The following is a 12,238-nucleotide window of genomic DNA, read 5'->3' as shown; positions in this document are numbered from 1 at the left end:
GTTCTTCCATTTCTGTAGTGCAGTCTAGGTGCTGCACATTTAGAGAAACATCAGTTCTGTCCAGAAAGACCATACTTTCCACTTTCTTAATTATATCATCTCCTTAAGCTGCATGGTCCCTGGTGCTGGACTGATCTGCAGTTTTTACCATTGCTGCTTAATGAATCTCTGACCCCAAAGAAATAAAATCTATCAAAGATATTTAAATGGCCCCTGATACTGTAGCATCTGAGTGCCTGTGAATTTTTAATGTAGTTACCCTCAAAATTCCCTTGTGAGGGTGGGTTATGGTGGTATTCCATTTTGCAGATAGGACAGAGATTAAATGACTTGCCCAAGGTCACACCAGAATCCTGTGGCAGAGCACATACTTGAACCTGGGTCTCCCAAATTGCTTAGATAGAGACAATGCGTCTCTGCTTGAATTAAATTCTTTCCAAGCACAGCAAAAAACCCTACTATAGCCATTACGATCAATGTATAAGAATGCACAGTGAAAATCACCTGGATCAATGTTTATTCAGATTTCAATTTTGTACAAACTCTACACTACCTGGCTCCCATCCAAAAGAACCAGGTGCCCTTGACAAATTTTTAAAACTCCATAACACAGGAAAAAACCAAGTAAAAAATCAACCAAAGCAGCAGCACTCTGTCTTCTCACCCTATCTGGCATCATCTGATCATGAGTCTCATGGCCAGCTCAGTTTAAATTTTCCCACCATACAGAAATCTCAACCACAACTGCCTCAGCCCTTGGCCAGTGCCTGATGAAAAAGATGGACTTCTGGTTTGCCTGAAAGTCAACAAATCTGGCCTCTTTGATAACTAGTGGGTGGAGAATTCAGAAAGAAAGGAGTTCTTACAGAGCATGCTCTGGTATCACTCTGCCTCTATAACACTATATATTGTGGTGCACTAAATTCTTGCTTTACCAGGTGATAGTACTAAGCTATTGTATTTGGTATATACTGTATGCTATCAGATGAGATATTGGGTACTACCTGACTACACATACAGCAGATAGGAATGGGGAAAATATTTTTTTTCTTGTGAAAAATGTGGTGCTCATGAAAGGGAGGGGTTAATAATAATTAATAATAGCACCATTTAGAGGCTGACCTAGTGCAGGTGGCTTGGTGCAAGTCTTTCTAAACATCTCTGCCTGCAAGGTGCTGAGCATCCTTAGTCTCCATTAGTCAATGTACGATTAACATCCATGAGACTCAAGGGTGCTTAATGCCAGGCAGGAGATGCTCAGTACTTAGCAGGATGAGATTTCTAGTCTTGGGCCTCTCTGGGGTAGAAATGATTAAAACTAGTAACGTTTTATGAGATGTGGACAAATTATTGTAGTGATCGGGTAACAAACCCAAACTCATTTTCATTAGTGACCTAAAATAGTCCAGGTGTTCAGAATAGAAAGGCTAATCGTTTAACTTCTCCTTCTCAACCTACTCCTTAGTAACAATCATCCAAGCATATCAAATCATTTTAAAACTTTACTCAACAAGGTTGGTTCAGAGATTTTTCTTGTTTCCACCAGTGGAAAAAGTCAAGCAAAAACATGATTTCATATCTTGCATGATCTTTAATGTATCTTCATTCTGGAACACTGCTTGGATTTACATTTTTGGGGATAACCAGCTGGAAATCTCATTTAATATTAACAAGTGACAGACCCTCCCATATTCCTGTCAGCAAAGAGTAAATTTGATTACGCTCAGCCTCAGGAATCTACACTTGCCAATGCATGGCATTCTGAAGAGGTAAAGATATGCCAATAAGAGGTAACCTAACACTCCAACTTAAACATGTTGTGTTATACAAAGAAAGCCAGCAAGAGCGGGAGCAAACTGAAGTTAGTCATAATATGCAGCTGCAGAATGTGGGATGCCAGGGGACTTACCAAATACTCAATTTTAAAACTGTCATAAACAAGGAGAGCAAACTACTTTTGGTTGAACCTCTAAATGAAGTGTTTTGCAGTATACTAGACTGTTGGATGAAGAGAAGGTTCAGAGAATTGGCACTGGAATAAAGGATCTCTTTTGGCTCTGAATGACCAGTGTGGGTTTGTAGTGACTGGAACTCTTCATGACATGGAGGCTAGTCAGTGTTCTGTGGTAAACAAGTTGGTAGTCTCACTCTAGTCTCTAAGGGACATTGCACACACAACAAAAAACAATCCCCAATTACTATTAGCTGGCATTGTTGACAGCTTCAGCAGAGAACTCACAACCTGATGGCCATGGAGACTGAACCACCCTCTAACCCTTCAGCTGTTCCATTAAAGGTCAGGGTTGAGGTATACTGGCAGGGCAGCACAGGGAATCTTATACTGCATTAGTCCTTTGGATTAACAGATTTGGGTAACAGCCCCAATTTCTAATAGTACAAATCCAGCAACGTTCAGAAGCACTAAATTAACTGGGTTAAAGTTTGCCCTTATATACATCACTATAAATCTGGAGTAACTCTATTAAACTTGGAGTTAGTCTAGACTGACACCAGTGTAACTGAGTAGAATTTGGCATGTGAATGGAGTGCTCTGCATATTCTAGGATCAGGCTTTGTAAGCTGACCATACAAATTAATTAATTGATACATTACACAGATTTTTAAAACTCTACCCTTTAATAGAGTATCCACTGCAAACTGTGTGGTTTTTCACCCCTAAGAAGAGCTTTATGAGCACCACATTCAGAACAGTGAGATTTTTATCTGTGTGCAGTATATGAGAATTCAACAGCTGGAAAGTATTCTGTATTGTCAGCTAGGGACCATATGCTAAGCAGAGTCTATGTATACAAATGAAATTTCCTCTGCATATTAGTAGTTGAAAAGAAACAGAATGATATAGAAATGAATCCGCTCTTCATAAATTTGCAATATTATATGTCCAGATGGCATCCAAGAGGAATTACTTTGTATAAAAGCAAACCTGACATGTATAAATGCACAGCGTAGAATTCTGGTCACATTCACGCCTTCCCCCCTCCCTCCCCCCCACAACTTGCACTTTCTGTCTTCTGGTCAAATAGTGCTCTGAGTATAATACTGGGAAGCTGAATAAATTATAATTTGATTCTATAAAGCCTACGAAAAGGCTTGAGACTATTGTAATGACAGCATTGTGTCTGAGCAAACACAGCGGCCATAATGTTCTCACAAATAGCTCATGCCTTTTACAGGAGAGTTTTTTGTTTTTGTTGTTTTTTTTCCTTTGAGATGAAGTGCTGTCCAGGGCACCAACACTGCCATAGGATCAGTTTTTAAATAAAACCACCTATCTTTGTTTAACACACAGTGAGCTGAAAAATACATCTACTCAGATACCAATACCCTCAGCTTGCAGGCTGTATCTGCAGCACTATAGTATATACTCCAGGCTCTTCTAACCTTTCCTCTCTACTAACCATCTGTCCATGTTGCTCCTCTGAACTGTGTCTGTTTTGAAATGTAGTGTTGAGAATACTATGACTGGGAATTAATTGCCTGATCTGACTGCCGGCAGGATGCTGTGGGGGCATTTCTGTGAATTGACTCTTTGGCGCTCGGCCTCTTCCCCTGATATTCCAATGGTATTTAGAAATGTCAGCTTCCACTCTGCCAGTGAAGTAATCAATAGCCCTGGTCAATGTTAATGCATGAGCTTTGTTAACCCAGAATGCATCAAACAAAGTATGTGTGTTGGAGGACAGGAACATGGGGTGGAGGGTGTGAATGCGTGACCGAATGTGTCTACCTTGGAGCTGCAAGGTGTAATTTCAAGCTTCAGTGGATATACTTGTGTTAGCTTTGATCAAGCTAGTATGTAAAAAATAGAAATCTAGCTGTGACAAGAGGAGCTAGCCTGTGTGTGTGTGTGTGTGTGCACGCACGCACACCCAAGACTTAGCTATATACTTGGGACAGCTAGCACCTCCTGCTCGCCCTGCTATGGCTACTCTGCTATTTTAGTTTTCTAGCTCAATCAGAGGTCTACTTGAATTTGAAATTACCCCTTCCAGCTCCAGTGTAGATGTACCCAGAGAGACTAGGAAGGCGAACAGGAATACATGGGGAGTACTTGGAATATGGACAAAACAGTAGTATCAGCCATATCCTGTCACTGGTGAGAACAGACAATGAATCAATAGCACTTAATAGAAACTCAACACTATTTCTCATGTGTTGCTCTAGATAAAAATCTAAGGATGAAATTAGAGAACAGAACTTGGTGTAGGATTGTGATCCTGATAGAGATTTGGGGCCAATAGCTTTGTTACCATGCTGACAAGGCAATTCCTAATGCCTTCATGCTAAGTGGCTGCTACACATCTATTTTGTCATTCTTTCTACAGGACAAATAGGTGTGCATAACACTTTACAGACCATTGGAAAAGGCAGGTCCCTGCCCCAAGGACCTCACAAAATGAGATAGATAGTAAGGAAAGACAAATCACAAAGAAGGGGTGCTATGGGATGGACTGTGGTCATAGAGTGACACATTGTTACATTCTCAGATTAAAAAGCAATAAAATTTTAAAGAACAAACAAGTGAAAACCAGGGCACGTTGAGTTAAGGTGACAATAGCATCTTTAATTCAGCATGTAGTGTCAAAATACTGCAGATTTTTTTTCTATAAAAGAGGAGGATGACTAAGTTTGGAAGCGTAGTAACCAACTGGTGATTAGCCGCTGCAGCTATTTAGGAATAATTTCTGTGAGTTGTCTGAGCCAGAAATTCCATAACAAGATCTGAATACAACCTTACCTCCCACAGCTGGGTGGAGGAATTTAGATCCAGGGATTTAGTTGGCTGACTAAATCAATAAGATCAATTGTAAAATTCAAGTTTTGGATCCACATTTCCCCAAAGTCCAAGAATGTTTGGTTCCCTCTCTTTTTCTGAGGGGTCAGGGGGGAGGGAGAGTTGGCTCACATTCTTAAGTATATTAGTATTATAAATTATTATTTTCTCACTTAGTGGAAGAGGCACGAGTGCAACTGCTGGAGAACTTGGCTGCAGGGCTCTGTCCTTGGTCCCCTTCTCTTCTCTCTACCCAGAGAAGATGCAGCATTCAGTTGAGGACAAAAATTCAGCTACCATCTCCATGTTGATAATTCACATATCTAGCTCTGCTCCAGACCTGTGTCCTTCTGTCCAACTAAAATCTCAGCTTCTCTCTAACATCTCCTCATATGTCTAGCTGCTAGCTCAAGCTAAACATGGCTAAAACCAGAGCTCTTAATCACCCACACACACATAGCCCTTCCCCCAACTCCTTTTTGATCACTGTAGAGAACACCATCCATCCATCCTGTCACTCAAGCTCATAACCTGGCTATCATCTTCAACTCAGACCTCTTTCTAAATCATCACATGCAGGTTATATCTAAATGTTTTTGATTCTTTCTATGCAACATCTTTAAGATATGGCCTTTCCTCTCCATCCACATAGCTAAAACTCTCACCATCCTGCACCTTGATTATGGCAACATCCTTTTTCCCTGGCCTTGACAAATGCAGTCTTGCCTTGCTTGTATCCATTCAGAATGCTTCTGCAGAGATTATTTCCCTAGTCCATTGCTTTGAATCCTGTCACTGGCTGCTCCTTCTCTGTTGCATCAAACATAAACTATTTGTCTTGACTCTCAAGGCCCTGCATAATCAATCCCCATCCTACTTATCTCTTTGTTGTTGAACTGCTCACCCCGGTTGGTCCATAATGCCAGACTCCATTGTCCACTAGTTACATTTTCAAACAGACACCTCTGTGCTTTCTCCCATGCTGCTTAGCAGGTGCTCCCCAGAAACATCTGCAAAACTGCCTCATTACTCTCCTTCAAATCCCTCCTCAAAACTCTTTGCCATAATGCCTACAATAAAATGGACAGTGGTTTGGCTGCTGGTGTGTGGAGACTACTGTTGCTCATCCTGACCTCTATTTTCTCATTGTTTACCTGTACTCCCCCATATGTTTGTATCCACCTGTTTGTCTCTTGTCTAATACATGGATTGTATGGAGCAGGGACCTCTTTTGTTCTGTGTTGGTATAGTGCCTACCAGAACAGGGTGCTGGTCCATGACTAGAGCTCCTCGATGCTACACAATACAAATAAATAAGAATAACATAGTAATATTTTGAATTTACCAGTTCATTTGGCATTTGAAATTGTAAACAGGAAACTAAAGATAATGGGTTAGAATCTTAGCTGCATTCAGTGTCTTCTGGGTGCAGCTGGCAAGGATGGGACACAAAGAAGCTGATTGTGGCTCCCTGATCTTGGGGCTAGTTCTACACTCATCATTGTCACTGAGACTAACCAAGAAGAGCAGTACAAAGCCATGCCCTCTGTAACCCGAACATGCCTCCTGTCACAGGGTGGCTTGCCGCAGTAAATTAAGTAGGTCCAGCTCCCCTGTACCAGAGCAGTTACTCCCATCTGGCCAATTAAGAGAGTGGGGCAGCGCGTGAGGGCCATGCATGATCAGGGAGAGTCATGGCGAGGGAATGACAGTGAGTCAGAGCAGACTATTCCTGTCTAAGAAGGGCAGGTGAGAATTACTGGAGACCAGGGGAAGGAAGAAGTCCGGAAGGTGCTTTTTGGGAGAAGGCAGGAGAGCAGTGGAGGAGCTTGCTTACTGATATCTTGAGGGCTGAAGAGCTGGACCCAGAGGAACCATGAGAAGGCCAGAGAATGAGGGATGCTCCTAGCAGAGCGGCTGTAGAAGTTCCTGACGGGAAGAGCAGGGTTGTACTCCAGTTGGAAGAATAGGATTTCTGTCCTGGGACAAGGACAGGAGGGGGTTGGCTGAGTCCAGGTGTGTTTACAAGCACTCGTGTGATAAACCTAGACAAATTAGAGCATTGGGCTAAAAGAAACCTGATGAGGTTCAGCAAGAACAAGTGCAGAGTCCTGCACTCAGAACGGAAAAATCCCATTCACTGTTACAGACTAGGGACCGAATGGCTAGGAAGCAGTTCTGCAGAAAAGGACCTAGGGGTTATAGTGGACAAGAAACTGGATATGAGTTGACAGTGTGCCCTTGTTGCCAAGAAGGCTAACAGCATTTTGGGCTGTATAAATAGAGTCATTGCCAGCAGATCGAGGGATGTGATCATTTCCCTCTATTCGACATTGGTGAGGCCTCATCTGGAGTACTATGTCCAGTTTTGGGCCACATACTACAAGAAGGATGTGGAAAAATTGGAAAGTCCTGTGGAGGGCAACAAAAATGATTAGGTGTCAGTAGCACACGACTTATGAGGAGAGGCTGAGGGAACTGGAATTGTTTCTTCTGCAGAAGATAAGAATGAAGAGGGATATGATAGCTGCTTTCAGCTACTTAAAAGAGGGTTTCAAAGAGGATGGATCTAGACTGTTCTCAGTGGTACCAGATGACAGAACAAGGAGTAATGGTCTGAAGTTGCAGTGGGGGAAGTTTAGGTTGGCTATTAAGAAAAACTTTTTCACTAGGAGGGTGGTGAAGCACTGGAATGGGTTACCTAGGGAGGTGGTGGAATCTCCATCCTTAGCGGTTTTGAAGGCCAGGCTTGACAAAGCCCTGGCTGGGATGATTTAGTTGGGAATTAGTCCTGCTCTGAGCAAGGGGTTGGACTAGATGACCTCCTGAGGTCCCTTCCAACCCTGCTATTCTATGATTCTATGTGGGCCGTTGAGGGATGAGATGTTGTGGAATGTTAAGTACTACTTGCACTGGGGTGACAAATAGACTATGTTGGGGCTTATATTTTGGACCATCTGCACACTGGTTTTGTAGTAAACCAGCCCCCAAAAGGGATAGTATTGAGACAAGAGAGCCTAAAGTGCAGTTATTGGATCACTTGAGAAAAGAAACTGAGGCAACCATGCTTGTCATGCTGTGGTTTACTGCACAAAGCACTTCGGATGGGCTGCCCTATGACACCTGCTGTGCCAGGAGTTTCAGGGGGGTGCATGGGAGCCAGTTACGCTGACTGTAATCTATCTGGGCATGCTACCATGCTAGGCTGAATCCCCATTTTGGGAGGCCCGCTAGTTTTCTGGCCCATTTGTACTACCATGGTGAGGCAAAGCTCCTGGATCACAGATTAGAATCTGACTCAGTGTTTCAAAATCAAAACATACTACATCATAAAAACAAAAAGGTAAGAACATACAGGAAAAAATACCAAACAATCATTCTTAGTCCTATTCTACCTTGCATTTTTCCATCACAATTCTGTGCAGATTTGCACTTAATATTGAGTATTAGAAAAATGAGTTTTAGCTGTTGGAGTCCTAATAAAATCAGTTATGGTCTGTAATTACATCACTGTAGCCTCACGTGTCTCTTTATATAGGCAGATGTTAATAATTAGAGCAGCATTATTTATCTCTACCTAGCATTGTTACACTTTTTCTTTAAATAAGAAAATGTAACCTTTATACTAGTAGCATCTGAGTGAAGAGAGGTGGCAACATCACTTGGTTTTATAATAAATTGTATGGAAACACTTAAGCCATCGGAAAGCTTCATGGGGTGTTCCAAAGCTGCCACAAAAGTCAGAGAAAAATGCATGGTGAAAGGCAGGAGCAGAGTTTGCTAGTCCTAGATACATACCAATAGGCTTGATCTATTTTCATAGAAATACGACAAATATCAGCTCTTCCAAAGACACTAACAATCCTGAACATGTTTTACCAGCTTAATTCAAACAATAAAGTGCCAACTGTGGGCAGTCCCAGTGCTAGCCCCTTTTGGGAGCCCCCCCTCACCTCCCCACACACAATGCATATAAATAATAGGGATCCCTTGAGCTGTTCAGGGACCCCAATGCAATTACTTAGTCTACTTACACATACCCACAGTCAGAGCTGGTGCTATGTTTAATGTCATGTGAAAAGCCAGCCCTTGAACTGAAGTCAATGAAAGGTCTTGTTGATTTCAAAGGGCTTTGGATCTAGTCCCAAGTGTAGAAATAGATTTCTATCATATCCATACAGGGTTTAATTTAACTCTGGTTAAATTAGAAACATTAGTAATTACTATTGCAGCATCATACTTGTGTATGGTGTGTTACCGGAGACAAATACATGACACAGGTCCTGCCCTGAAAGTGATACTGCTGAGAAGTAGGCAAATAGCCAGGTACTTTTTTCTTGTAAGCAAGAGAAGAGTTGAGGGTAGCTAGAGGGCTGCAAGAATAGGACTCTTAGGAGAGACTTGGAGGAGAATGAGGTGGCTTGGCACACTGCATCAGGGAGCCTGTTCCAGGCACAAGGAAGAGAAAGAGGAAAAAGAAATGGTGTGAGTGGGAGGAAAATGGAAAGGAGGTCATGATCACACAAGGTTGGGAGGTCCCTTGGGTAACTTAAGCCAGTTCCACAAAGGGCTGTGAAAATGAAGACTGAGGATGGTTGGCCAGTGCACCAGGGAAGGGAGTTCTAGGGGTAAGGGGTAGCATGGAAGGAGACACCCAGATGAGACAGGAAATGATACAAAGGGAGAAGTTGTTAGCCAGCAGGCTAAGGGTGCAGAAAGAAATAAGAACAGAAATACAAGCACAAGCAGAATTATGTGGGGTGTTGAAAGTAAAGACAAGAAGTTTGAACTCAATTAAAACCAGAGGAAGCCAATTGAGGGATTCAAGAGGTGAATCTAAAAAGTCAGAGCTGTGACTTAGATCTGTTGCATTATGGATGGATTGAAGAAAGGGAGGTCAGTTGATGTGAGTTGGATTAGAGCCAGATCTTCAGCTGCTGGAAATTTGGCATACCAAAGAAATGCAGAAGAGGAACAAACAGGATCTGGTGACAGTCTCGATGAGGGGAGGGCCATGAAAGGAGTCCTAGGTCACAAGCCTTGGTGACCAGAAAGATGGTTGCCTTCCCTATTATCCACCCTTGTCACTTATGTCACCCCATCCCCTCTGCACACCAAGTGATACCCGTCTTAGTCCTGTGTTTCCTGCATCCATTTATGCTCTTTCTTCCATGTTGGCCCTTATGTTTGAGATGCTGCTCCACAAAGACACTACCCACTCCTTATTTAAGTCCATCCATCCATCCCCACTTCTCAGGCATACTTACAAGGAAACTAACTCAGTAAGTACTCTCTTACCTATGTGGAAGGCGGGAATTGGCTCCTGAATGTACAGTAAGGATACTGGACCTGAAGCCAGGAACTAGTGTGGGATAAAAATGAAAGTAATGTGTTTTGGCTTTTACAACTTACAAAAAACTACTAAGACCTGCACCTTTAATCCTCAGGATCATTTTGTCAATGTTGCATCCCTTTCCTGACACCCATCATATGTTTTTCTAGACCATATTCTATTTATAGCAGGTACCATGTCTTTTTTTGTGCCTTCCATAAAAATGAGTATTTGGAATTAACAGTAAAAGAGGGAGATAAAAGAAGAGTTTGAGAGAAGTCAAATAGCTTAGTTTTCAGTTTGATTGTGAGCTGGCAGCTGGACATCCAGTACAACTTTTCAGAGCAACAGACATGAGACTGAATGGAGGGTGAGAAGTCAGGAGTGGAAAGGTAGACTTGAGAAGTTTTGTAGGTGTGGGGGAGGAGGTGTTTGTTTTTTGCTTTAAGATCAGAAGTGAAATTTATAATCTAGCCTAGGGATAGGCAACTACAAGATAGCAGAGGACCACAAAACCATTGGCAAGCCACACAGAACTTTAATAATACTAATTAATAATAAAAAAAATGAGCTGGCTCCCTGAGGGTCACAGTCTTTTAATAAAGCTACTGCTGCCTCATACCACTCTGTTCCCACAGCAACACAGACTGACTCCACCCAGCTCCAGTTACCGCCTCCCCATTGGCTAGTTGGCTTTCAGATCCCGAACAGCCAGGTTCAGGGGCAGTGGGCAGGGCAGGGCACACCTCCACTAACTGGGAAGGAGTAACCAGAGCTGGGTGGCATGGAACAGAGGCAGAGACTGTCAATAGGGAGCCCAGCACATGGGCTAAAGATATAGCCCGAGGGGGGCCATTAACAGAAAGCTTAAATGTAATAAAAATAAATAAGCAGTTTTTTCATAGGAAAACAGAGCTACCATAGTATAGCTCAGGGTAGGCAACCTATGGCATGTGTGCCGAAGGCAGCACGCGAGCTGATTTTTTTCAGTGGCACTCGCACTGCCCGGGTCCTGGCCATCGGTCAGGGGGCTCTGCATTTTAACTTAATTTTAAGTGAAGCTTCTTAAACATTTTTTAAAAACCTTATTTACTTTATATACAACAACAGTTTATTTGACTATAGACTTATAGAAAGAGACCTTCTAAAAACATTAAAATGTATCACTGGCACGCGAAACCTTAAATTAGAGTGAATAAATGAAAACTTGGCACACCACTTCTGAAAGGTTGCCGACCCCTGGTATAGATTTTCAAGAAGACAGTTATAAGCATTTACATGTTTGTACTGTTTGGAGAGCATTTATTATGCACTGTACTTTTGTTTGTTGATTAGCTATTCTGCCTTCTTAGGGAGTCCTACTGTACGTTCCTTTCCCTAAAGAGAAAGCAGTGCTTTTCAGATTATAGAGTAACATAGGAATTGCCATAGCAGACGAGACCATTGGTTCATCTGGTCCAGTATCCTGCCTCTGGCATCAGGGGAAGTCAAAAGCAAGCCATATAATGCACCTGGACAATTTTGCAAAGCTGTACCATAGATAGGAAAGATTCCATCCTGGCCCCAGCTGGCAGTCAGTGTATGCCTTGAAGCAGGAGTTAAGTTCAGCTTATCCAGTGTCTTTATTCCAGTTGATCTATTGCATTTTTGCAAGTCTAGAATGGAATCGTTTGGTGCAGAAATTCACTTTGATATATTCCATTCTGGGATGGGCCTGAGTATGTCTGGGACAAGGCACCAAGGGACACTGCTTTCAGGTGTGTGCGCAGGGGAATAAATGCCCATGTCAACTCATTTCTTTGTAACCTGTACACCTGATTGATGCAGCTATCTTCCAAAGAGCACAAACTAGATTCTATTCTTGACCTGAAATAGATAATGTAAACCTGGATGGGAGACCTAGCCACCCTTGTCTGGGACAAGGTGGTCTTTCAGCCAGAAAGTCTATATTTCAACAGCTCATACAAGGGAAAGGAGTGGACAATGTTGCTGTCATAAACAGATAAGAAAAGTTAATAGCACAGAAGTACTTTATATCTCTTTGACTATAAAGGGTTAACAAGTTCAGTGAGCCTGGCTGTCACCTGACCAGAGAACCAATCAGGAGACAG

Source organism: Chelonoidis abingdonii, chromosome 1 (genome assembly GCF_003597395.2).
Source record: "Chelonoidis abingdonii isolate Lonesome George chromosome 1, CheloAbing_2.0, whole genome shotgun sequence".
In the NCBI taxonomy this organism is placed as follows: domain Eukaryota; kingdom Metazoa; phylum Chordata; order Testudines; family Testudinidae; genus Chelonoidis; species Chelonoidis abingdonii.
The sequence above is the reverse complement of the archived record's forward strand: the minus strand, read 5'-3'. Positions refer to the sequence as shown.